The sequence below is a fragment of the Mirounga angustirostris genome, unplaced genomic scaffold (genome assembly GCF_029215605.1).
Source record: "Mirounga angustirostris isolate CCGP_5_RB_7025 unplaced genomic scaffold, mMirAng1.0.hap1 SCAF_9, whole genome shotgun sequence".
In the NCBI taxonomy this organism is placed as follows: domain Eukaryota; kingdom Metazoa; phylum Chordata; class Mammalia; order Carnivora; family Phocidae; genus Mirounga; species Mirounga angustirostris.
The window spans coordinates 21,105,502-21,131,976 of record NW_026991717.1 but is presented as its reverse complement, the minus strand read 5'-3'; the positions used below and the strand labels follow the sequence as shown (position 1 = coordinate 21,131,976).

Here is a 26,475-nt window from a genome sequence, read left to right as displayed (position 1 = left end):
TCCTCCTGACGCGTTCCCATGAGGCATCGCACTCCCACCTTAGCTGTACCTGTCACCTTTCCAGCTCTCCCTAATGTCTCTCTGGTTCAACCTCTGTCTACTCTTGGAGAGGGACAATTTCACAGTTATACAGTCTCAGCTTGGGACTCGGGGGTGGGGTGGGGTCTAACTGCTTATCATACAGATTAAACCAATCCTCTAGTTTTTGCCCCATCCACATCCTGGCCTTCAGAAACACCCACTACCTCTAATTCCTGAGACTTTTCAAGGCCATAAGGCACAAATCAGCTTGTTTCTTCCTGGCTCCACCCTCCACCCCCGGCACTCGGCAGAGTGCAGAAATGCAGAAACCGAAGCCGGTCACCATGTAACGATATGCTTTTCATCCTTGCAAAACTCTGCTGGCTTTTCCCATCTGCCTGTTTCTTCTTTGTGAGTCTTTTTAAATTTTTTTAATTCCTCTCTTTTTAAAATTTTTTTTTAAGATTTTATTTATTTGAGAGAGCGAGCGAGCAAGAGAGAGAGCATGAGCAGGGAGGGGAGAGGCAGGGGAGAGGGAGAGAAACAGGCTCCCCACTGAGCAGGGAGCCAAACGGGGCTCAATCCCAGGACTCTGGAATCATGACCTGAGCCGAAGGCAGACGCTTAACAACTAACTGAGTCACCCAGGAACCCCAATTTCTTCATTTTCATTTTATTGGTATTTGAGGAGGAATGTTAATAAACAATATTTATTGAATATTTACTTTGAATATTGTAGTCATTGTTAATAATAACAAAACATTTAGATTCACATAGAATTTTTTTTCTTCCCAGAAGTTCAAAGTCTTTTTTAAATGTCAGCTAAAAGAACAAAAGGAAATGTTACTATTATCTTTTGAAAACTAGACAGAGTGTAGTCCTGAGGTCTTAGAAACTATCTACCACCTGAACACTGGAACACAATCTAAGTGCCCATCCGTGGTTTTCTGATTTTCTACTACTAGACATTACCTTGAGTGCTATAACTTATATCCCATTTTCCCCACCTTCAATAAAAAGCTCATTTGTATCACTCAAAAAATACCTAGCTGAGGCCTGACTGCAATTTTATTAGTACTTTGAGGACCTTAACAAGTTACTTCACCAATATATGAATACCAACCATCACAGGCTTTGGTTTCTCATTTCATATATGACTTTTAACATGATTAAATCACAAAACACAAAAATGTATCATAACATAATGGAGAGATATGTTTGGGGATTGGAAACTGCAGAGGTTCACCATTGTGTAGCTGGACGTGTTGGTTTAAAAAGAAACAGAGTGAGGAAGGATAATGCTTCTTTCATTTCTCACTTCTCTTCCACTCTTATGTATTCTCTAGAATACATGATTATAAAAAATGCCAGATGCAGGTCAAATCCATTTGCCATGGAATACAAGGTAAAAAGCAAAGTTTCCTGCTTCTCAGAACTACTTACTATTCAAACACAATGATGATGCTTTTTCTACTGCAGTGTTGCACATAGACAGAATCTGAGAGACCAGGTCTCAATGATGCTGTCACAAAACACACCAGCAGGCTGGTCTATATGATTCCCAGCACAACCAGCATTGCTTATCATGATGCTTTTTCTCGATTAAGATCCTCATAAGGGGCAAACATTACTGAAGAGGACAGAAAATGGAGGTGGACATATGTATTAGGGAGGTAGGCCTTTGGGTTGTAAGTGATAGAAACCCATCTCTCCGTCCTTGGCTTTACTCTCTCCCTGGAGCGTGGCTTTCATCACACATTGGGAAGCGCAAAAGTGGGCAGTGCTGAGCAGCACATTCCAAACTCTGCCAGTGGGGACAGACCGACTGCGGGACCCCCTGAGCTAAGTCTGGATATTCTGAGGAGTGGGATTCTCCAGTCTACCAGGGGCTAGGTGCCACGTCCAAATCAATACATCCATGCTGTCCTGCCAGGGAGCTCTTGCAGTAACTGCAGGACAGGAAAGAGATGCTGGGTGGGAGATCTGACTGTTCCCTACAGCCTGACCTCCAGTCCCTGCCCTCCTTCATATGGTCACCAGGGAGCCCCTGCAGCCTAAGACCTCAGGCAAAAGCCTCTGACCCCTAGCCCAGGTGCCTGAGCCAAAGAGGATGTGCTGAATCACTATGGAATGAGAGCCTTCTGGCGGGACAGTCAATGCAAGGAGACCAGAGCTCAGAGCCTCGGGAGCGAGGAGTAAGGACCAGGAATGAAGAAACAGGTGGAAACAGGAAGGGCAAAGCAAGACTGGCAAATCCTGGAAGCAGGTTATTGCCAGGGTTCTGGAAGTTCAAAGATGCATGTGGAATGTGGGTGCAGGGCCTAACATTTAGTGGCCAGAGCCAAGAATGAACCAACTCTGCCTTCAACCACAGCCCACACCCTGCTAATAAAGGGCAAGTATACTGAGCTGGGGTGGGGGGGAGGGGAGGAAGCCCAGGCACATAACTGTACTTGTCCTGGTGCAGCTACAGGTCAATGGTGGGAAGGAACCTGCTGTGGGCACCCACAGTGGAGGAAGGAGAACACACGTCTCTTCTGATGTGGGGACCAAGTTCACAGTACTTCAAAGGTTTGGTTGACAAATAAGGACACTTCCACAAAACATTTCCTAGATGCAGATCCTGTCACTGTTATTTGTTACTTGGGAAACTGAAAAACCACATATAAATGATTAAGGGCCAGATCTCAGAAATAAAACTTCCTTAAGTACAAAATTATATTAAAATGCTGTGACTTGTTGAAAAGGGTTCCAACAAAGTGATTGATGGAAAACATTACGCTTTTTTTTTTTTCCCACAAGGAGACTGAATGTCTTATTTACAATTACTCAGGAAACAGCAAATGTGGCAGGGCCTTCCTATTCTTGGGGCACAGGTCAGAGCTGGCTGAGGGACGATTTCTCATCCGTGGGAGAGGAAGTCCTTCGTAACGTGGCAGCCAGCCTTCCTGCAGCTCTGGGACCTGTGAGGAAAGCAGAGAGCTGCTCAGCGGCAGGCTTCAGGCCCGCCACTCTCCCTCTGCCAAAAGTGGAGGAATGCATGGTGCCCGCCAGGTTGGAGGGGGTGGTGCATCGGTCCCCAGGTGCTGAGAGAAGGTTGCTAGAGCCAGACCCCCAGAAGGGAAAAGGGAGGGACAAGACGACAAAGCCAGTACATGAAGATCCTCAGACTTAGCTTTCATTCCCAAAGCAATGAAAAACCAACAAGGGCCCAGCCTCTATCTCGCCGGAAAAGTCAGATCGCTCAGAGTGTTAAGCTGGAGTCTCACAAGGACACTGGGGAGCAAACGGTGCTGGGATGGGACAGGGAAAGTGGCAGGGCCTCATAGAGGCTGCATTCCCCAAGACTGGGAAGATGCCAGAGAGGGAAGGTCCCCAAATGGCAGAGGCCTGCAACCCTCTCCCGCCTGGCATCCTTGGAAGGAGCTGAGTACAAAGGTCAAGAACTGGACCACCAGGGGCTACAGCCTTGAGAGAGGGGCAGTCACAAACACAAGGGGCTCCTGGCAGCCCCCTCAAAGCCACATAGGCAGCAGTGGAACACCTCCCAGCCACAGCGCCCCTTCGTGGGAGCAACAGGCTGATGGTGAGGTCCACTGAGTAGGAGGAGGTGCCAGAGCCAGAAATAATTTGAGTTTAAAAAAATGTAAGAAAAGGCATATATCCAAAGGAAACAAAGTCACAATCTTGAAAAGATATCTGTATTCCCATGTTCACAGCAGTATTATTCTAAATAGCCAAGATATGTGAACAACCTAAGTGTCCGCTGAGGAATGAATGGATAAAGAAATAGTGTATGTATGTATGTGTCTATGTATGTATACATAGACACATACATACATACATATATAATATAAATATGCATCTATAATGGAATATTATTGAGGCATATGAAAGAAGGAAACTCCGCCATTTGGAACATAGATGGACCTTCAGGGCATTATGCTAAGTAAAGTAAGTAAGACAAACACTCACTTATATGTGGAATCTAAAAAAAACCAAATTCATACATACAGAGAACATGTTGATGATTATCAGAGGTGGTAGGGAAGTGGGCAAAATGGGTGGAGATGGTCAATTATGAGAAGTCAGTCTTAGGGATGTAATGTACAGCATGATGACTCTAGATAACAATACTGTGATGTATATTTGAAAGATGATAAGAAAGTAAATCTTAAAAGTTCTCATCATAAGAAAAAAAAACCTTTTTAACTGTGTGATGGATGCTAACTAAACTTGTGATCATCTCACAATATATACATACATCAAATCATCATGTTGTACATCTACAATTAACACAATGTTATACGGCAGTTATATCTCAATAAAATTGGGGGAATTTTTTTAAATTAAGGACTGTTTTAAGATGACTTTCATGGTGGAATATGTACTCAAGGCAAGAGGTTTTGAATAAGGAAATATCATGAGAAGAATCTATATATATCTCATATATAAAGAACATACTGTTTATCCTACAGTAACTAATGAGCCAACCAATAGGTCTAAAACTGGAGCTCATTCTGGGTTTTTTGCAACAGAAATCTGGTTTTATTAAAGTTATACTTCAAAATTTGTGTCCATAATGTATGTAATTATACTTAGTCAGAAAAAAAAAATAAAAGGCAAATACAAATTATTGTTCCAGGTTGTATATAATCATTTTTCCACATGATATCATGATTCATATTCTCCAATTTCCTTGATTCGGTCACCATGCTAAGAAATCATTACTTTCTTAAAAGGAACTTAATATACAAAACATAAAATTTACCTCCTGTCTGTGCTCTGTCCTGTGACCCCAGCCTCTGCTCTGCCCATTCTCACTTTCTACTTTTATGGTTACTCGTATTTGTTTTTTTTCTAAAAAGGGTAGTTCATTTTCTTTTTAAAAATTAATTCTAACTTTATTAATTTGATATTCTTTTGAAAGCTATGTTCATTTAGACATATTTTCTTAATTTAAGAAGACCCAGGATTCACCTGAAAAAACTCTCTAAGGCTCTAGAGTCAAAATAAACATCTGTTTTGCTTGTACATTAAGCATTTCTGTGCATTTGACTGCACTGACAAAAAACAAGAAAAACAAAAACAAAAAGACCTCCAACAAAACCAAAAGCCATAACCTGTTCAGGACACATAATACACATCTAAAAATTGAAATAACTACACACAACCATGAACGGAATGCCGGGCAATACTACTAAAACACTGTAACATTAAAAAATGGACCCTTTCTGTCTCCTTTTCAGCGGCTTCCCCTGGGACTGAGAAGGAAATGTCAGGTGCCAAGAGCCCATATTCCAAGGGGTGGGCAAGACGGTGCAGTTCCTGAGAAGAGGGCTGGGTGGGTTCAGGAGTCTCTCAGAGCTGTAGCGTGGAGTAGGGGCAAGATGGGTCCAGGTAGAAGCAAGTCCTCCCTTCTCCCTTGGTCCCTCCAAGCCTGGTCAGACCGGTCTCCTCCTCCCCAGGATAACCCAGAGTCCGCTCAGCTGGGGTCACTGGGATCAGCCTCAGTTTGTAAAACAAATCCAGGATCTTCAGCAGACAGTTGCAAACCATAAAAAGGAACTCCTAATGTGATGCCAGACTTGCATAATTATGGAATTTGGAAATAAATGTTGTGTAGTTGACTTGGGGGAAAAACGATATGTATACAAATAAACATAAAAACAGGGAACATTCTAAGACAGAGTGTTCCAGAATTGACAACATTTAAATGTTGCTCAAAGATTCCAAAACCTTTTCTTCTTTCTTGTAAGGAAAGACCCAATTTGCACCAACTCCCTTTTCCCATTTCCTGTGAAAGGTATTAAAATGGTTGGCAGGGAAAAAATGGGACGTAATTATTTTTGGCAAGCAAGATAAGGTTATAAATATGCCCATTCTGAAGCTATTGTAAGAGCTCTTCATTAATTTTTCATTCATTTGAAAATCTAATATAAAGTAGTCTGGCTGCTGATGGACTTAAACTTTATCAAGTTCCAGTGGAATTAATTCCTATTTGCCTTGAGTGTAAGCGAGCTCACAGCCCCATTAAAACATGAGGGTCTGCGCTTCTCCGAGCCAGCATTTCCATACTTAAAAAAAAGTCGGTGACTGGGGGATTTATATTTCACATTCTAAGATGGAAAAGACAGATGAAAAGCTCATCATGATAAATGAAATTGTGTGTGTGTGTGCGCGCGTGTGTGTCTTGGTCATCAAATGCATTTCTTAAAATGGCTTTCCTCAATTTCCAAAAAAACCACGATTTTTGTCTTTTCTTTCTCCTCTTGGGATTTTTCTGGAAAAGAAGTCTCCAGCAAACGCTGTATTATATCAGATATGTGTAGTGTGAGGATGAAGAGTGAGAACATGCATAAACTGAGCCAACATCAAAAGTGAAAAAGCACAGAGAAAATGGACATAGGTTTATAGCTTAACTACACAAAGTTGGACACAAAGATCCCAGGGCTTCAAAAGTCCTGCTCTCCTGGAGAACTCCAGGGAGCTATAGTTTAATTGACAACCATGGCATCTTTGGCAACATCTGGAGCCACGGACTCAGACATAAAACTTAGTATAAAATGTTTAAAACTTGCCCATTTGCTAAGGGCCTGTCAATCTACTGCGAATTCGAGTAACATTACAGAAAAGCAGACAGCATAGGAACAAAGTGCTCTGATGATCTGAAATTTTTGTTGATGAAAACATTAAGGACATAAGTAAAAGTCTTCTGCCTTAGCAAACAGGAAATCCTGAATGCCATCTAATCTTTATTTGATGCACCAAGACCTCACCATACTGCAAGGAAGTCCCAAAAGATTAGCAATGCTTTTCATGAATTTTGTTAAATGAAATTACTTGTATTTTTTTATTTTTATAACAATTATTTATTATTTTAGCAATGAGCACTGCAAAGAAAAACTCCTTCACCACCAAGAAACCCTCTTGTGATGTTCTGAAGTGAAAATATGAAGAGCATGGTTAGATAATTCAAACTCTGCAGAAAAATACTAAAAGAGAAAGTAAGATCTCCAGTGTTACCTGTGTTCCAGTCCCTCTCCCTAACCCTCCCATTAGGAACAGTATCTTTTGACTCCTTCCAGAAAACTCATGATTGTATGTCTATACATATTCATCTATCCAGAAATTTATTTTTTAAATGGACAGAAACAGGGCATACTAGACTTTGTCCTGTATGTTGCTTCTTTCTTATAATAAGTCTGGGTAATTGTTCACAACAAAACATAGAGTTTTAACTTATCCTTCCTAATAATCACAGCATAATATTCCAGTTATGCTCTTTTTACCTGGTGATTCCCCACCATTGTGATTCCATGCCTCATATCCATCCATCCATCCATCCATCCATCCATCCATCCATCCATCCATCCATGTGGTCAACAGATATTTCTTAAGTGACTTATGATATGCCAGACTGTAGTCTAGGCTCAGAGGACACAGCAGTGAACAAAACAGACAAAATATATCTACTCTCATGAAGTTTACATTCTGGTGAGAAAAGATGACAAAGAATAAAAGTAGAGTTGAGTAAGTTAATTATATAGTATATCAGAAAGTGATAAACAAAGCTGCAAAGGTAGCTAGTATTGGAGGGTACCGGGAGGGGATTCCCACTTTACAGAGGGAGGCCAGGAAAAGCCTCAAGGAGAAGACAACTGAGAAAGGTGAGTGTCCTAACCCAGTGGATTCTGGGTTATGAGGGCTCTGGCAGACGTATAAAGGCTGTGAGGCAGGAGCCTGCCTGGTGTGTTGAAGGAACAGCCAAGAAGCCAGTGTGGCTGCAGCCCAATGATCCTGGAGGTGAGTGGTAGGAGGTGATACTGAAGAGTTAGCACATCCCTCCAGCCACCGAGTCTTCCCAGCAGAGGCCCCAGACATCACAGCGCAGAGACAAGTTATCCCTACTCTGTGCCCTGAGAATTCCTGACCCACAGAACCCATGAGCAGAGGAAAGTGGTCTTCCTGTTAAGGCTGGAAGAGTTTGTGTGTACCAGTAAGTGTACACCTGTACCAAGTAGGCTAACTTTTATCAGGAGTACTTGCTGAACTTTCATCACCTAATTTCCGTCATCTGTTAAGGAATCAAAAAATATTTCTTCCGTCTGTCATGGGTATAAGTGAAGTTTGCAATCCTGGATCCAACCTTTCATGGTCATGATGTGCCATCTTTTTTGTGTATCTCTAAGAATTTGCTTCCATGAATAAGTCTTTTCCTTTGATTTTTCCTCCTTCATTTTAGAGTCATGTTTATTAAAAATTTTAAAGGATTTTTACACTTATATTCAAGAGACAAGTGGTCCTGTAATTTTCGTTTATCATAAGGCCCTTGTTAGGTTTGGTACTAAGGTTATGCTGCCTTCATAAATGCAATGGAAAATAATCCCTCTTTTTCTATTCTTTGGAAGAGTTTGTGTACAACTGACTGAATGTCATCCTTATGTGTTCAGTAGAATTAACCCGTGAAGTCTTCTGGGCCTGAGGTTTTCTTTCAGGGAAGGTATTTAATTATGGGTTCAACTTACTTAACAGTTAATTCAAATTTTGTATTTCTTCTTGGGTCAGTTTGGGTAGGTTGTATTTTTCTAAGCATCTCTCGTTTTATCTAAAGTTTCAAATGTATTGTCATAAATTTGTTGACAATATCCTCTCATTGTCTTTTTAATGTCTGTAGGATCTTAAGTGATACCTCCTTTTCATTTCTGATATTAGTGATTTATGCCTTTGGTTTGCTTTCTTCATCAGTCTTGCCAAGGATCTATCAATTTTATGAGTGAGCAACAAATCCTCTTTTGGCCTTTATTTAGCCTTTTTATACTATGTTGAAATTTTATTTTGTTGCTTTCTATATACTTACCTTTACTATTTCTTTATTATTTCTGCCTTACTAAATTTCCATTTTATTTGCAGTTCTTTTTCTAAATTCTTGAGAGGAATACCTAGGTCATTAATTTGCAGCATTGCTTCTTCTCTAATATATGCTTCCAAGGCTATAAATTCCCTCTAAACACAGCATTACTTCTATCTCCTTAGTTTTGATATGGTCATTCAGTTCAAAACATTTTCTTTTTTTTTTTATTCTTATGTTAATCCCCATACATTACATCATTAGTTTTAGATGAAGTGTTCCGTGATTCATTGTTTGTGCATAACACCCAGTGCTCCATACAGAATGTGCCCTCCTCAATACCCACCACCAGGCTAACCCATCCTCCCACCCCCCTCCCCTCTAGACCCCTCAGTTTGTTTTTCAGAGTCCATCGTCTCTCATGGTTCGTCTGCCCCTCCGATTTCCCCCGCTTCATTCTTCCCCTCCTGCTACCTTCTTCTTCTTCTTTTTTTTTTTCTTAACATATATTGCATTATTTGTTTCAGAGGTACAGATCTGAGATTCAACAGTCTTGCACAATTCACAGCGCTTACCAGAGCATATACCCTCCCCAGTGTCTATCACCCAGTCACCCCATCCCTCCCACCCCACCCTCCACTCCAGCAACCCTCAGTTTGTTTCCTGCAATTAAGAATTCCTCATATCAGTGAGATCATATGATACATGTCTTTGTCTGTTTGACTTATTTCACTCAACATAATATCCTCCAGTTCCATCCACGTCATTGCAAATGGCAAGATCTCATTCCTTTTGATGGCTGCATAATATTCCATTGTATATATATATACCACATCTTCTCTATCCATTCATCTGTCGGTGGACATCTTGGCTCTTTCCACAGTTTGGCTATTGTGGACATTGCTGCTATAAACATTGGGGTGCACGTACCCCTTCAGATCCCTACATTTGTATCTTTGGGGTAAATACCCAGTAGTGCAATTGCTGGATCATATGGTAGCTCTATTTTCAACTTTTTGAGGAACCTCCATACTGTTTTCCAGAGTGGCTGCACCAGCTTGCATTCCCACCAACAGTGTAGGAGGGTTCCCCTTTCTCCGCATCCCCGCCAACATCTGTCGTTTCCTGACTTGTTAATTTTAGCCATTCTGACTGGTGTGAGGTGGTATCTCATTGAGGTCAAAACATTTTCTAATACTGATTATGATTTCTTCTTTGATCCACAGGCTATTCAGAAGTATAGTACTTAATTTCCAAATATACACAGCTTTTCTTGTTAGCTTTTTGTTATGTAGTTCTAGCTCAATTATATTGTTCTCAGAGACCACACTCTCAGTGTTTCTAACCTTTGACATTTGGTAAAGCTTGCTTTATTGCCCTGTGTATGGCTGATGTTCATAAATATTCTACATGTTCTGGAACCATGTGTATTCTGCTGCTGCATTCTTTTATTGTTTCAACACTGAATGTACATCCTAAGACACTACAGTTTTGTCTGTTCATTTTAAAAACTGTTACGTCTGTAGTTTCGGGTTAATACATTATACAGCAATAATAAAGAGGATATGACAATGCATTGGGGGAGGGGTCACAAAAGACTTCCTGGAGATGGTACCTGGGCAGTGATGTGCTCTCCACCAATGACATTATAGCAAATATCCCTCTCTGTATTGCTTCTCCAACCCCCCTGACACACTCTCTCCTTTCAACCTCACCTCTCTACTCTCCTGTCCTTATCCTTCTTCCCCTCTCCATTCTCTCTCTCTCCCCTTTTCTCTTCCCAATCAGATAGCAATGGGAAGGGTTGTATAAACAACTCTGGATCTTTGGTAAGAAGAAAACACCTTTGATGATTACATATTACGCCCTCCGAGAAATACTCACTTCCATGGTACAGATTTATATGTGATAGACAGATTATTACCTCCCTCCTCCCAATCCTCCTAAAATGTATACTCATTTTGTGCTCACTGTGGATGGGCACCACAGGATTTCAAATGAATTCTTTAGGAAATAGCTATTTTATTTATAGCTCAGGGAATATTTAAAATCAACTACAATATAAAAACAGTGACTCTAAATAGTCTAATTGATACCTGTTTTTTATTGATGAACAGAACTAAAAGAATGGACCAACAGCCCTAAATATCTTTTGCCAAGAAGAAAATTTGCTGACAGAGACAGGTTGAACAGCTGAAAACAGAGAAGTAAAGTCTATTTGTCCCACTCTTCAGAAAGTTTGCATTTTGAGATTTGGGTAAAATTGCTTATAGAACTATCCATTCTACTTAGAATTCTTTTGGCCTCAGTTGTTCGCCAAGTGGGCCTCTCATGGGCTGCTTGGATGTCCTCGTGACATGGCAGCAGGATTCACCTGGAGGATTCTCTCTCCAAGAGAGAGCAATAGTTATAAAAGACAGGATGTAGTTTGTAGTTTAAGTAATAATCAGATTTTCAATTTGTTTATTTACTCCTGTCACACAGATAAAGCATTTTAATTGCAAAAAAAACCCCCAAAACTTGTTACATCTTTTTGTCTCTTTTAAACTCAATCTTCCCTTTTGGTGCAGTTCAAAATGTTCACTTCTTGCATGTTTGTCTTGTAAATAAGCAACAACAACAAAAAATAAGCAACAGGATTTAGAGACTTGATTGGATTTAGGTTCTTTCTCTTTGGTAAGATAACAGGTCATACTGTGTTCATTCATAAGAAGGCATGCCAAGTCTGGCTGCCAATGCCTAGATGCATTACTACACTGGAGGTTGCAAAGTGATGCTATTCTAATTATATTATTTCTTCCTCATTTATTAGTCTGAATTCTTTCATGTGGAGATGGAACCACTTATCTACTACGATCTTTCCCTTTATTTAGTCTTCAAGAGAATAAATTGGTTCTCTAGTATCCTCTGAGAGTAGCAATTCATTTTTTTGTAAAGATCGTTATAAACTCATAGACCAAAACATATTTAGTATGTTTTACTCCTCTGCAATCTTATTCTTTTTGCTGTACATATTGTCCTGATTTTGGCCAGTAAAAGCTTTCCAGTTGTCTTTTGTCAATGTCTTGGGTCATTTTGGTTGTCTGAAACTTGTTCTCTCATGAATTTATCTAGTGAGTTTTGAATGTATGCTAGAAATTATCAATGTGCTACTGTTGAGAATCTGGATTTTAGTTCCTTTCTTCAGAGAGTGCTAAATTTTGTTCTAGCAGGCAGTTCATTTATTGGTGGATCAGCTCAATCCTTTTGAGCTTGTTTTTAAGATTGATTATGATGGGTCTAGAGCAGGGATTGGCAAACTTTTCCTCTATAGTAAATATTTTACACATTGTGGGTCATGTATATTCTCTGTTGCATATATTTCTTCATTGTTATTTTTTAAAAATATAATATTTTAAAATGTAAAAATTGGGTGCCTGGGTGGTTCAGTTAAGCTTCTGCCTTTGGCTCAGGTCATGATCTCAGGGTCCTGGGATCCATCCCCGTGTCAGGCTCCCTGCTCAGCAGGGAATCTGCTTCTCCCTCTCCCTCTGCCCTTCCCCTCTGCTCATTCTCTCTCTCTTTCTCTCAAATAAATAAATAAATAAAATATTTTAAAAAATAAGAAAATTAAAATGTAAAAATCATTCTTAGCTCATGGGTTGCACAAGAGGCCAAAAGACCATATTTTGCCCATGAACCATAGATTTCCAACCCATGGTCTAGAGTAGCCCTTTCTCTAGAGCTGAGGTAGACCTACTCTGAAGCCATGGCCTTTCTAGGCTGTGAGCTCAGTACCCAGGCTGTTCAATGATGTTTGCCCATGGTTGGAACTCTTTGCCATATTGTGCAACTTCTAGAATCTGTTTAGCTCATAGTCCTCCAGCAGTTCTTCTCTGGCAGGCCTTGCAGAATCTCATCCAAGCTTAATTATTTGGCTAAATAACTGGGGACTTTTATGAAGATCTCTGAATCTCCTTCTCTGTACAGCTCTCTTCTCTCCAATGTACTGCCCTACAAACTCCTTTCATGTTAGCAGCTCTACACTCTGGTCTCTGTCCCCCAAACTCAGTGAGACAACTGTGCTCTGCTTAAGCTCCATCTCTTTACACTGTAGTGTGGAAAGTGCCCTGAGGCAGAAAACTAGGATGACTATAGAACTCATTTATGAATTTCTCCTTTCCAAAGGACTGTAGTTTTGTACTACTTATCTAATATCAGAAAATAATCACCTCATTTACCTTGTTCAGGTTTATATTGTTTGTAGTGGAAGGGTTAATTCAGTACCAGTTATTCCATCTGGTGGGAAGCAGAAGTCTTTGAGAAGACTTTTAAAGTAATGAGTTCTGATGGTGGGGGAAAGATGGAGGAGGAAGAGGGGACCCTATTTCAACTGGTCCCCGAAATTGAGCTGGATATCTACCAGACCACTCTGAGCACCCACGAAACCAGCCTGAGATGTAAGAAGATCTGGATCTCTACAAACAGAACATCGCAGGTGGTTGGTTTTGAGGTACGAAGTGGGGAGCCGTGATTCTGGATATCGGAGACAGATATCGGAGGATGAACGGCAGTGGGAGGGTGCCTGGCCATGGGGATCCTACATCGCCGGTGAGTGACAGTCTCACGTGCTGGGGACCTGGCACACTCGCAGACCGGTAGCAGCAGGGAAAGGACTTTAGGGCAGCCCCCGGGGTGGAAACCCGGAGCGGCGGGGTCGCGCAGGCGAACTGGGAGCAGCTGGCAGTTTTAGAAGCACAAAGGGCAGAGACATGCTCCAACCTGGAGACAGGACTGGGGGCGCTGCAGAGGGGCGCACAACCCAGGCCGCTGCAGTTTATAGCAGCACAGACAGAAACGGAGATGGTATGGCCTGGAGAGCTCACTGAAGAACAGACTGAGGTCTCTCTGCTCTGAGGCAGAGGGTTGGAAACAGTCTCTTCTGCTCTGACTCGCAGAAGAGACACGGAAAGCCGCCAGAGAACAAAAGCCCCCAAAACTGATTCCCGCTGAGCCCATCCCCCGCTACAGGGGGGCAGGGCAACTCCGCCCGAACAGGGTTACCTGAGTAACAGAACAGCAGGCCCCTCCAGCAGAAGACAGGCTGGGAAAACAAGAGGCCAGCAACCCTAAGGTCCCAAGAAAACAGGTGCATCTTGCTTGGGTTCTGGTCAATAATTTGGACTCTATACTTTCCCTCAAATGACCATCAACAGAATGACAAGGAGGAGAAGCCCCCAAAACAGAAAAGACTCAGAGATTATGACTTATGCTGCAGATTTACAAATGGATGCAGATATAACCAAGATGTCGGAGATGGAATTCAGGCTAGCAATTGTGAAGACAATGGCTAGAATTGAGAAGTCAATTAATGGCAACATAGAGTCTCTAAGGACAGAAATGAAAGGTGAATTGGCAGAACTTAAAAATGCTATCCATGAGATCCAATCCAATCTAGATCATTTAACACTAGGGTAACTGAGGCAGAAGAGCGAATAAGCAACCTGGAAGACAATATAATAGATAAAAAGGGAAAAGAGGAGGCCAGGGAAAAACAACTCAGAATCCATGAAAATAGAATCAGAGAAATAAGTGACACCATGAAGCATTCCAGTATCAGAATAATTGGAATCCCAGAGGGAGTGGAGAGAGAGAGAGGACTAGAAGATGTATTTGAGCAAATCCTAGCTGAGAACTTCCCTAATCTGGGGAATGAAACAAACATTCGAGTCCTAGAGGCAGAGAGGACCCCTCCTAAGATCAAGGAAAACAGGCCAACACCCCGGCATGTAATAGTAAAACTTGCAAATCTTAGAACCAAGGAAACCATCTTAAGGGCAGTTAGGGGGAAGAGATTCCTTACATACAGAGGGAGGAACATCAGAATAACATCAGACCTATCCACAGAAACCTGGCAAGCCAGAAAGGCCTGGCAAGACATATTCAGGGTACTGAATGAGAAAAACATGCACACAAGAATACTTTATCCGGCAAGGCTGTCATTTAGATGGATGGAGAGATGCAGAGCTTCCATGACCGGCAGAAACTGAAAGAATATGTGACCACTAAGCTGGCCCTGCAAGAAATATTAAGGGGGGTTCTATAAAAGGAGAAAGACCCCAAGAGTGATCTACAACAGAAATTTACAGGAACCATCTATAAAAACAGTGTCTTCACAGGCAACATGATGACAATTAATTCATATCTTTCAATAGTCACTCTCAACATGAATGGCCTAAAGGCTCCCATAAAATGGCACAGGGTTGCAGATTGGATAAAAAGACAGGACCCATCCATATGCTGTCTACAAGAGACTCATTTTGAACCTGAAGATACATCCAGACTGAAAGTGAAGGGATGGAGATCCACCTTCCATGCCAGCGGACCTCAAAAGAAAGCTGGGGTAGCAATTCTTATATCAGACAAATTAGATTTTAAACTAAAGTCTGTAATTAGAGACACAGAAGGACACTATATCATTCTTAAAGGGTGTATCCAACAAGAAGATCTAACAATTGTAAATATCTATGCCCCCAACATGGGAGCAGCCATCTACATAAGCCAACTGTTAACCAAACTAAAGAGTCATATTGATAACAATACGTTAATTGTAGGAGACCTCAATAGTCCACTCTCAGCAATGGACAGATCATCTAAGCAGAAAATCAACAAGGACATAAGAGCTTTGAATGATACATTGGACCACATGGAACTCATAGATATTTACAGAACATTCCACCCTAAAACAACAGAATACTCATTCTTCTCGAGTGCGCATGGAACTTTCTCCAGAACAGACCACATACTGGGTCACAGATCAGGTCTCAACCGATACCAAAAGACTGAGATTATTCCCTGCATATTCTCAGACCACAATGCTTTAAAACTGGAACTCAATCAAAGAAAAAATTTGGCAGAAATTCAAACACTTGGAAGCTAAAGACCACTCTGCTCAAGAATGTTTGGGTCAACCAGGAAATCAAAGAAGAACTTAAACAATTCATGGAAATCAATGAGAACGAAAACACATCGGTCCAAAACCTATGGGATACTGCAAAGGCGGTCCTAAGGGGGAAATACATAGCCATCCAAGCCTCACTCAAAAAAATAGAAAAATCCCGAATTCACCAACTAACTCTACACCTTAAAGAACTAGAGAAAAAGCAACAAACGATGCCTAAGCCACGCATTAGAAGAGAAATAATTAAAATTAGAGCAGAAATCAATGAATTAGAAACCAGAAACACAGTAGATCAGATCAACTAAACTAGAAGTTGGTTCTTTGAAAGAATTGATAAGATCAATAAACCACTGGCCAGCCTTATCCAAAAGAAAAGAGAAAGGACCCAAATTAATAAAATTATGAATGAAAGGGGAGAGATCACGACTAACACCAAGGAAATAGAAACAATTATTAGAAATTATTATCAACAACTCTATGCCAATAAACTGAGCAATCTGGATGAAATGGAGGCCTTCCTGGAAACCTATAAGCTGCCAAGACTGAAACAGGAAGAAATTGACAACATGAATAGGCCAAAACCAGTAACGAGATTGAAGTAGTGATCAAAAACCTCCCAAGAAACAAGAGTCCAGGGCCTGATGGATTCCCTGAGGAATTCTACCAAACATTCAAAGAAGAAATAATACCTATTCTACTGGAGCTGTTTCAAAAAATAGAAACAGAAGGAAAACTTCCAAACTCATTCTATGAAGCCAGCATTACCTTAATCCCCCAAGCAGGCAAAGACCCCATCAAAAAGGAGAATTTCAGACCGATATCCCTGATGAATATGGATTCCAAAATCCTCAACAAAATCCTAGCTAATAGGATCCAACAATACATTAAAAGGATCATCCACCACGACCAAGTGGGATTTATCCCCGGGATGCAAGGGTGGTTCAACACTCACAAATCAATCACTGTGATAGAACACATTAATAAGAGGACAGAGAAGAACCATATGGTCCTCTCAATTGATGCAGAAAAAGCATTTGACAAAATACAACATCCTTTCCTGATTAAAACTCTTCAGAGTATAGGGATAGAGGGAACATACCTCAAGTTCATAAAACCGATCTATGAAAAACCCACAGTGAATATTTCATCCTCAGTGGGGAAAAGCTGAGAGCCTTTCCCTTAAGATCAGGAACACGTCAAGGATGCCCACTCTCGCCACTATTGTTCAACATAGTACTAGAAGTCCTAGCAACAGCAATCAGACAACAAAAAGAAATAAAAGGTATTCAGATTGGCAAAGAAGAAGTCAAACTCTCTCTTTTCGCAGATGACATAATACTTTATGTGGAAAACCCAGAAGACTCCACCCCCAAATTACTAAAACTCATCCAGCAATTCAATAATGTGGCAGGATACAAAATCAATGCACAGAAATCAGTTGCTTTCTTATACACTAACAACGCAACTGTAGAAAGAGAAATTAGAGAAACGATTCCATTTGTATTAGCACCAAAAACCATAAGATGTCTCGGAATAAACCTAACCAAAGAGGTAAAGGATCTATACTCTAGGAACTACAGAACACTCATGAAAGAAATTGAAGAAGACACAAAAAGATGGAAAAATATTCCATGCTCATGGGTTGGAAGAATAAACACTGTTAAAATGTCTATGGTAGCCAGAGCAATCTACACCTTCAATGCCATCCCGATCAAAATTCCAATGACATTTTTCAAAGTGCTGGAACAATCCTAAAATTTGTATGGAATCAGAAAAGACCCTGAATCGCCAAGGAGATGTTGAAAAAGAAAAACAAAGCTGGGGGCATCATGTTGCCCGATTTCAAGCTATATTACAAAGCTGTGATCACCAAGACGGCATGGTACTGGCAGAAAAACAGACATATAGACCAATGGAACAGAATAGAGAACCCAGATATGGACCCTCAACTCTATGGTCAAATAATCTTTGACAAAGCAGGAAAAAACATGCAATGGAGAAAAGACAGTCTCTTCAATAAATGGTGCTGGGAAAATTGGACAGCCACATGCAGAAGAATGAAACTCGACCATTCTCTAACACCATTCACAAAGATAAATTCAAAGTGGATGAAAGACCTCAATGTGAGACAGGAATCCATCAAAATCCTAGAGGAGAACATAGGCAGTAACCTCTTTGACATTGGCCACAGCAACTTCTTTCAAGATACATCTCCAAAAGCTAGTGAAACAAAAGCAAAAATGAACTTTTGGGACTTCATCAAGATAAAAAGCTTTTGCACAGCAATGGAAACAGTCAACAAAACAAAGAAGCAACGCACAGAATCGGAGAAGATATTTGCAAATGACACTACAGATAAAGGGCTGGTATCCAAGATCTATAAAGAACTTCTCAGGGGCACCTGGGTGGCTCAGTTGGTTAAGCGACTGCCTTCGTCTCAGGTCATGATCCTGGAGTCCCGGGATCGAGTCCTGCATTGGGCTCCCTGTTCGGCAGGGAGTCTGCTTCTCCCTCTCCCACTCCCCGTTTGTGTTCCCTCTCTCGCTGTGTCTTTCTCTGTCAAATAAATAAATAAAATCTTTAAAAAAAAAAAAAAAAAAGAACTTCTCAAACTCAACACCCCAAAAACAAATAATCAAGTCAAAAAGTGGGCAGAAGATATGAAAAGACACGTCTTTGAAGAAGACATACAAATGGCTAACAGACACATGAAAAAATGTTCATCATCATTAGCCATCAGGGAAATCCAAATCAAAACCACATTGAGATACCACCTTACACCAGTTAGAATGGCAAAAATGGACAGGGAAAGAAACAACAAATGTTGGAGAGGTTGTGGAGAAAGGGGAACCCTTACACTGTTGGTGGGAATGCAAGTTGGTACAGCCACTTTGGAAAACAGTGTGGAGGTTCCTCAAAAAGTTAAAAATAGAGCTACCCTATGACTCAGCAATTGCACTCCTGGGTTTTTACCCCAAAGACACAGATGTAGTGAAAAGAGGGCCATATGCACCCCAATATTCATAGCAGCAATGTCTGCAATAGCCAAACTGTGGAAAGAGCCGAGATGCCTTTCAACAGATGAATGGATAAAGAAGATGTAGTCCATATATACAATGGAATATTACTCAGCCATCACAAAGGATGAATACCCAACTTTTACATCAACATGGATGGGACTGGAGGAGATTATGCTAAGTGAAATAAGTCAAGCAGAGAAAGTCAATTATCATGGTTTCACTTATTTGTGAAACATAAGGAATAGCATGGAGGACATTAGGAGAAGGAAGGGAAAAATGGGGGGGGGATTGGAGGGAGAAATGAACCATGAGAAACTATGGACTCTGAGAAACAAACAGGGTTTTAGAGGGGAGGAGGAAGGGGGGGTTGGTTAGCCCAGTGATGGGTATTAAGGAGGGCACATACTGCATGGAGCACTGGGTGTTATACGAAAACAATGGATCACCACATCAAAAACCAATGATGTATTGTATGGTGACTAACATAACATAATAAAATTTTTTAAAAAATGAAGTAATGAGTTCTTTAAATTTTTGATAGTCTTATTTGTGAGAAATATACAGGTAGGTGATAAAAAACTTAAAAACAATATTTTCAGCCACACAACTTTACAAATGAAGTTATACTTAAAGAATTGAATACTGCTTTTTTCCTTGATAAATGTAATACTGAAATGTCTTTTAATAATGCAAATGGATTTCAAATCTTTTCAGAATTATTCATCTTTCCACATGATCATGGTACTGTAATTTGCAGAATGTGCTTGCCCTATGGGAGTATTTGCCCTATGGTTAGTATAGACAGCAATGAAAGGACAAATTAGCTCAAATAGCTCGAAGTATATGATACAGAAGAAGACAGAATTTTGATGCTACCAACTATAGCTATACCATCCAGGAACTTGGCCTTCCTGCAACCCCACCCACCCCAAACCTTGGGACAACTGGGACACAAACTCTTCCTTCAGTTCCATGGGCCCTACACCCTCAATGAGTAGCACTGGTTCAGAGTATCATGATGGTAGAGGGAATGCTAGATGTTGTTCCTTGCAGAGACCGTGGCATGCACCTTTAGAACCAGCTTCTTTTGAGGCACCTTCAAGGAACCTAAGATACGGGAATCCACCACGCCACCCGAAGACACCTGTAACCCATTTGTGGGGCATCAGGGTTCCAAAGTATACCAGCTGTGAAAGTAGATTTGACCAATTCTCTACTAATGGATGCTTTGTTGTTTTAAGCCACCCAGTTTGTGGTACTTTATTATAGCAGCCCTAGGAAACTAATAGATACCCCAATCTAGTTGTTATTTTAACTGGGATTAATTACATTTATACATTATTCTAGTGAAAACTGGTATCTTTATAGTATTGGGTACTTGTCTGTTATTTAATTTTTTTAAAATCATGTTTGATGATTTTCTGTAGAGTTTCAGAGTTTTTATTTTCCTACAGGTTCATAATATTTCTTGTTAATTTTAGAACCAGGTATTTTACAGCTTTGTAAATATGTTTAAAGAGGATCTTTTTTCCCAGTATATGTTCTAAAGAGTTTGTTTTTTAAATTAAGTATCACCTTGCTTTCTACAGCATTCTCACATTTGTCATTCTGTTGAAATTGTACAGAACCTCTGAGTCACCTTTAACCTTTCTCTTTTTCTCAATCCCATATCCAAACTTTCAGGAAGTTATGCAAATAACCCTAAATCTAATGATTTCTCATCAGCCCAACTGCTACCCGACCTGATTCAATCCACCATCATTTTGTATCTGGATTACTGTTTGTATTAACCAGAGTTCTCCAGAGAAACTGAACCAACAGGATGTGTGTGTGTGTGTGTGTGTATACACAGAGAGAGATGGGGGTGTGTATACACACACACATACACACACACAGTTCAAAGGCAGTTTGCTGACAGAATTCTTTCCTGCTCAGGGGAGGTCCGTCCTTGTTCTAGTAGGGTCTTCAACTCATTGGATGAGGTCCATCACATTCTGGAGGGGAATTTGCTTTCCTCGAAGTCCACCAATTTAAATGTTAGTCTCTTCCAAAAAACACCTTCACAGAAACATCCAGAAAAATGTTTGACCAAATATCGGCATACCTTTGGCCCAGCCAAGTTGACACATAAATTAGCCATCGCACTGTTATTGCCTCCTCACTGGTCTTCCTTCTCCCATGCCTCCCTTGCAGCTCATCTCTACTCAGCAGCCAGAATGATCCTTTAGAAAGTTAAATCAGACCATGTCATTATCTGCTTGAGCACACCTCTCTCTCTCTCTCTCTCTCTGTGTATATAACTTTTAGTGGCTCCCCAATTCACACAAAGTCAAAGTCCTTCACTTACTTAGAAGGACCTACATTTTCTTTTCTGCTCCTTTCCTCCATGACCTCATCTTCTATTCTTCCTCCCTTGCTCACTTCCTTCTCACCACAATGGACTTCTGGCTGTTTTTAGAACCTATCACTCCCAAGGGCCTTTGCACTGACTACTCCTTCTGCCTCAGATATCCACATGGCTAACACCTTCACTTCCTCATGCCCTCACTTGGTCCAAGTATCATCTATCAGTGAGTCCTGCTGTCACCATATTAAAATAGCAACCTCTCAGGGCACTTGGGTGGCTCAGTTGATTAAGCTTCTGACTCTTGATTTCGGCTCAGGTCATGATCTCAGGGTCATGAGATTGAGCCCTGTGTTGAGCTCTGCACTGGGTGTGGAGCCTGCTTAAGATTCTCTCTCTCCTTCTCCCTCTGCCCCACCCCATCCCCCTCTTCCTCTAAAAAAATAAAATAGCAACCTCTCCCCTTACTCCCTCAGTACTCAGTACTATATTCTACCTATTCCTTTTTCCCTAGCATGTATCACCTCACATACAGCATTATCCTTCTGATTACTTGATACCTTCATTAGGATATCAGCTCTCTATCTGATTTGTTCACTGATGTATCTCACATGCTCAGAACAGTGTTAGTAGTTAGAAGGTACTCAATAAACAGTGGTTGAATGAATGAATAAATGAATGACATATAAAATGCAAAGATAAATTTTTTTATTAAAATTCTCTACCAGAGTTTTTGGTTCTAGTTAAGATGGGACAAGCACATTCCACCTCCTCTCTCCAACTGATTATAACTCAAAACCCTGCACAGAATATACAAAGCAACTATATTAGGACTCTGAAAAGTTAATAAGAGCAGGCAGAAGGGTAAGGAAACAGAAATTCAAAGAACCATATGGTGATGGGGTTCCCTGTTTTTTTTGTTTGTGTTTAGTTTTTATTTTTCCCCTCAGTATCCTCTGGCTTAGACTCTTCTATATACAGACATAAAAGTTCCAAGAAAAAACTCACTCTACCTGTTCAGAGTCCTTTGGAAAGGGGCAAGGAGGGGCGACTGTTAGACAAAGTTATTTTGATTCTCCCAGGCTTTCCTGAGGACAGCGTTATGAGGAAGCTGCAGTAAGGGAGCAGGTGCTGGGGCAGTGGGCAGCGGGGAAGGTGGCAATCCTGGTCACCCTTGCAGGTTCTTCCCTCTCATCACTTTGCTCTGAGGCAAATGCCGTAATGGGAAGTACATTAGAATATGGGAGGCAAGGGGCGCCTGGGTGGCTCAGTCGTTAAGCGTCTGCCTTCGGCTCAGGTCATGGTCCCAGGGTCCTGGGATTGAGCCCCGCATCAGGCTCCCTGCTCAGCGGGAAGCCTGCTCCCTCTCCCACTCCCCCTGCTTGTGTTCCCTCTCTCGCTGTGTCTCTCTCTGTCAAATAAATAAAATCTTTAAAAAAAAAAAAGAATATGGGAGGCAAAAGCTGACATTTTATAGTCAGATCACTGAAAAAAGGTGCCCTCAGAAACAGGAGAAAGCTCAAATAGCTGAAACCATTTTGAAAAAGAACAACATTATAGAGCTCAAGCTACATGATCTAAAGTCTTACCATAAAGCATACAGTAATCGATACAGTGTGAGACAGCCAAAGGGTAGACACACAGATCAATGGAACAGAACAGAGAGCTCAGATATCCTTTTACACAAATGTGGACAACTGTACTCTGACAAAGGCACAGTGGCAATTCAATGGAGAAGGGTAGTCTTTTCCAAAAGTGGTGCTGGGAAAATTGGGTGCCTGTAAGTCAAAAGATATAAACTTCAAGGTACATCTCACATCATATAAAAACTAACTCAAACTGCATCATACACTTAAATGTAATATATAAAACTAAAAACCTGGGGTGCCTGGGTGGCTCAGTCGGTTAAGCGGCTGCCTTCGGCTCAGGTCATGATCCCAGGGTCCTGGGATTGAGCCCCACGTCGGGCTCCCTGTTCGGTGGAGAGCCTGCTTCTTCCTCTCCCTCTCCCTGCTGTTCTGCCTACTTGTGCTCTCTCTCTCTCTGTCAAAATAAATAAAATCTTTAAAAAATAAAAATAAATAAAAAATAAAAACCTCTTAGAAGAAAACATAGAAGGAAACCTTAGAACCTTGGGTTAGGTAATGATCCTTAGATATAACACCAAAAGCATGATCCCTGAAAGAAAAAGTATTGACCAACTGGAAGAGAAATAACTGACAAATAAACTTTTACTCAGAGGAAGACACTGTTAAAAAAATGAAAAGACAAGCCATAGATTTGAAGGAAACACTTTCAAATCACATATCTGACAAATGACTCGCATCTAGAATATGTAAAGAAACTCCAAACACCTCACATAAAAATGAAAAAAAGTGCAGACAGTCATTTCTATGTGAAAAGGTATACAGATGGCAAATAAGCACATGAAAAGATGCTGGACATCACTGGTTATTATGGAAAACGCAAATGAAAATGTATTACTACATGCACACCTACTAGAATGGCGGAACAAAGGAAATGGACTAGGCAAGTACAAGTAAGGATGCAGAGCACCTGGACTGTCACATAAGTTAGAGGGAATGCAAAATGGCACAGCCACCCTGAGAAAACAGTTTGACCATGTCTTACAAAGTTGAGCTCACCTCTGCGTAGGACCCAGCAGTCCTACTCCATTGAAAGATACTAAAATGTACGTCCATACAAAAACCTATAAACAAATGTTTAAGGAAGCTTTATTCATTATCACCAAAATGTAGAAATAATGCAGTTCTTTTCAATGGGTTAAGGGATAAAGCAGCTGTGTTACATCCATATGAATGAACAGTGCCCAGTGATAAAAAGGAACAAAATTATTTATATATAACAACAGCCCGGGTGAGTTTGGTTTGCTGGTTTGCTGTCACATGTTAGTTCTTTTGATATGTGGTGCAGTGAGTGCCCAGCCTGGGGCAAGTGGAGTGAGTACAGGCCAGTCATGAGAGATCCAGTGCTCAGGGTCTGAACATTCAGCAGGCAGGAAACTGGAGTCAGGGTGACCAGGAAAATCTCTAGGACCAAGCATAGCCATCCTTGGGGAAAGAGAAGAGGGACAGAGCACACTGGGTTTCCCAAATACAGGGCACCGGAGTGTGAACAGGTTCACTTGAATATTAAAGGAGATGGTGATCCTGTATGGCTGGAAGATTTAAGACACCAGGATAGTTCCATTTACAGAGAAGAAAGAGGTATCTTTTTTCAAGGGAAAAGTTAAATATAAGAAATTTAGAGTACCACGTGACAATGTCTTAGCTTTAATTAACTTTCAGAATTCAGCACATTTCTAAAAAGATAGACTTTCCTTTCTAATCACACTGAGCCAGTTTTTTATACTTGTCTCATATTTTTTTCCCAAGAGCAAGTTATATCAAGGTACCTACGACCCACAGGAAAAAACTGGCAATATTCTTTTTTATTTTTAAGTTCATCTGCCAAGAACCCAACTGTTTAAAGCAGCAGTTCTCTCTAGTTTTCTGTAACTAAATAAGAACATTAAGTTCCGAATGTATCTCTCTACTAAAACCACACAGAGCACCCTCTCCTTTCTCTTATATAAAAAACACAGGATGATGACCTGATCTGGTAGAATGAAAATTTGAACAGCCACCTGTGAAGAGAGATTTCAAAATGAAATAACGTTGTTAAGAGAGTCACTCAAAATAGAGTCGAAAAGAGGTTGAGGAAGTAGAGCCTATGCACCTCTCCTGTTTCAATTTCCGGAACACCATGAACTTTTACTTTAATCAGTTGCAACTCCACCACTTCTTGGAACACATCCTTCTCATTTGGACTGAACTAGAGATAATGTAACACCTGTTAAGTTTAAACTCTGCCAGCACGGATCTTAATTCTTTCAAAACAAGTTATGTAACTTGGCGGTTTTTGCCTTTATAAACCTGCACTTCCTGCTAGCAATTTGGGCCACACTTCCGATTTCAGAGGACTTGGTGTCTCCGGGACTGTAACCCCCAAAACCCCAAATAAACACTTTGGTTGCTTTACAGCCTCCTCTCGATTGACACACCATTCAAATCAAAACCACGCTGAGATACCACCCTACACCAGTTAGAATGGCAAAAGTTAACAAGGCAGGAAACAACAAATGTTGGCAAGGATGTGGAGAAAGGGGAACCCTCTTGCACTGTTGGTGGGAATGCAAGTTGGTACAGCCACTTTGGAAAACAGTATGGAGGTTCCTCAAAAAGTTAAAAATAGAGCTACCCTATGACCCAGCAACTGCACTACTAGGTGTTTTTCCCAAAGATACAGATGTAGTGAAAAGAAGGGCCACATACACGCCAATGTTCATAGCAGCAATGTCCATAATAGCTAAATTGTGGAAGGAGCTGAGATGCCCTTCAACAGATGAATGGATAAAGAAGATGTGGTCCATATATACAATGGAATATTACTCAGCCATCAGAAAGGATGAATATCCACCATTTGCATCAACATAGATGGAACTGGAGGGTATTATGCTAAGTGAGATAAGCCAAGCAGAGAAAGACAGTTATCATGTGGTTTCATCATATGTCAAACATAAGGAATAGCATGGAGGACAATAGGGGAAGGAAGGGAAAACCGAAGGGGGGGTGGAATCAGAGAGGGAGACAAACCATGAGAGACTCTAGACTCTGGGAAACAAATTGAGGGTTTCAGAGGGGAGTGGGGTGGAGGGATGGGGTAACTAGGTGATGGGCATTAAGGAGGGTACATGTTATAATGAGTACTGGGTGCTATACACAACTAATGAATCATGGAACACTACATCAAACACTAATGATGTACTGTATGGTGGCTAACTTAACATAATAAAAAATAAATAAAATTAATTAATTAATTTAAAAAATAAGTCGGGCAAAAAAAAGTTGATTTAATGTTATTTTTCAGCTACCATATCAAATAAAAATCTGCTTGAATTTTTAAATAATCTGAACATACTGATCACTCTCATTACCTTCTATGATAATTATCACTTGACAGTAAAAAAAATTAAGAATAATGTGCTGGGTGGTTCAGAGATCAGACATTTAGACACAGATCCTTCCCACTGGTGTTTATAACCCAGCTGCAAAATTGGATGAAATATAAATACAGCAAAAAAAATAATAATCAAAGGGAGAAATGAGATTTAGAAAAACAAAAACAACTTCCCTATTGCTAAAGACTGAATTGTGTCCTCCCGAAATTCCTATGTTGAAGTTCTAACCCCCCAATGTGACTGTATCTGGAGGTAGGCTTTTAGGAGATCATTAAGGTT

At 40.7% G+C, this 26,475-nt stretch overlaps 1 protein-coding gene across 17 annotated transcripts in view; it reads right to left on the bottom strand.

Annotated features, from left to right (window-relative positions):
• ENTREP2 (endosomal transmembrane epsin interactor 2) overlaps nt 1–26,475 on the bottom strand; it is a 481,153-nt gene that overhangs the window by 168,572 nt on the left and 286,106 nt on the right. The window contains exon 3 of one of the 17 annotated variants that reach the window (XM_054513365.2): nt 2,845–2,984. The exons of the other annotated variants lie outside the window; for them this stretch is intronic. The gene's annotated coding sequence lies outside the window, so the exon portion shown is untranslated. The remainder of the gene's footprint in view (nt 1–2,844; nt 2,985–26,475) is intronic. 17 annotated transcript variants of the gene reach the window in all.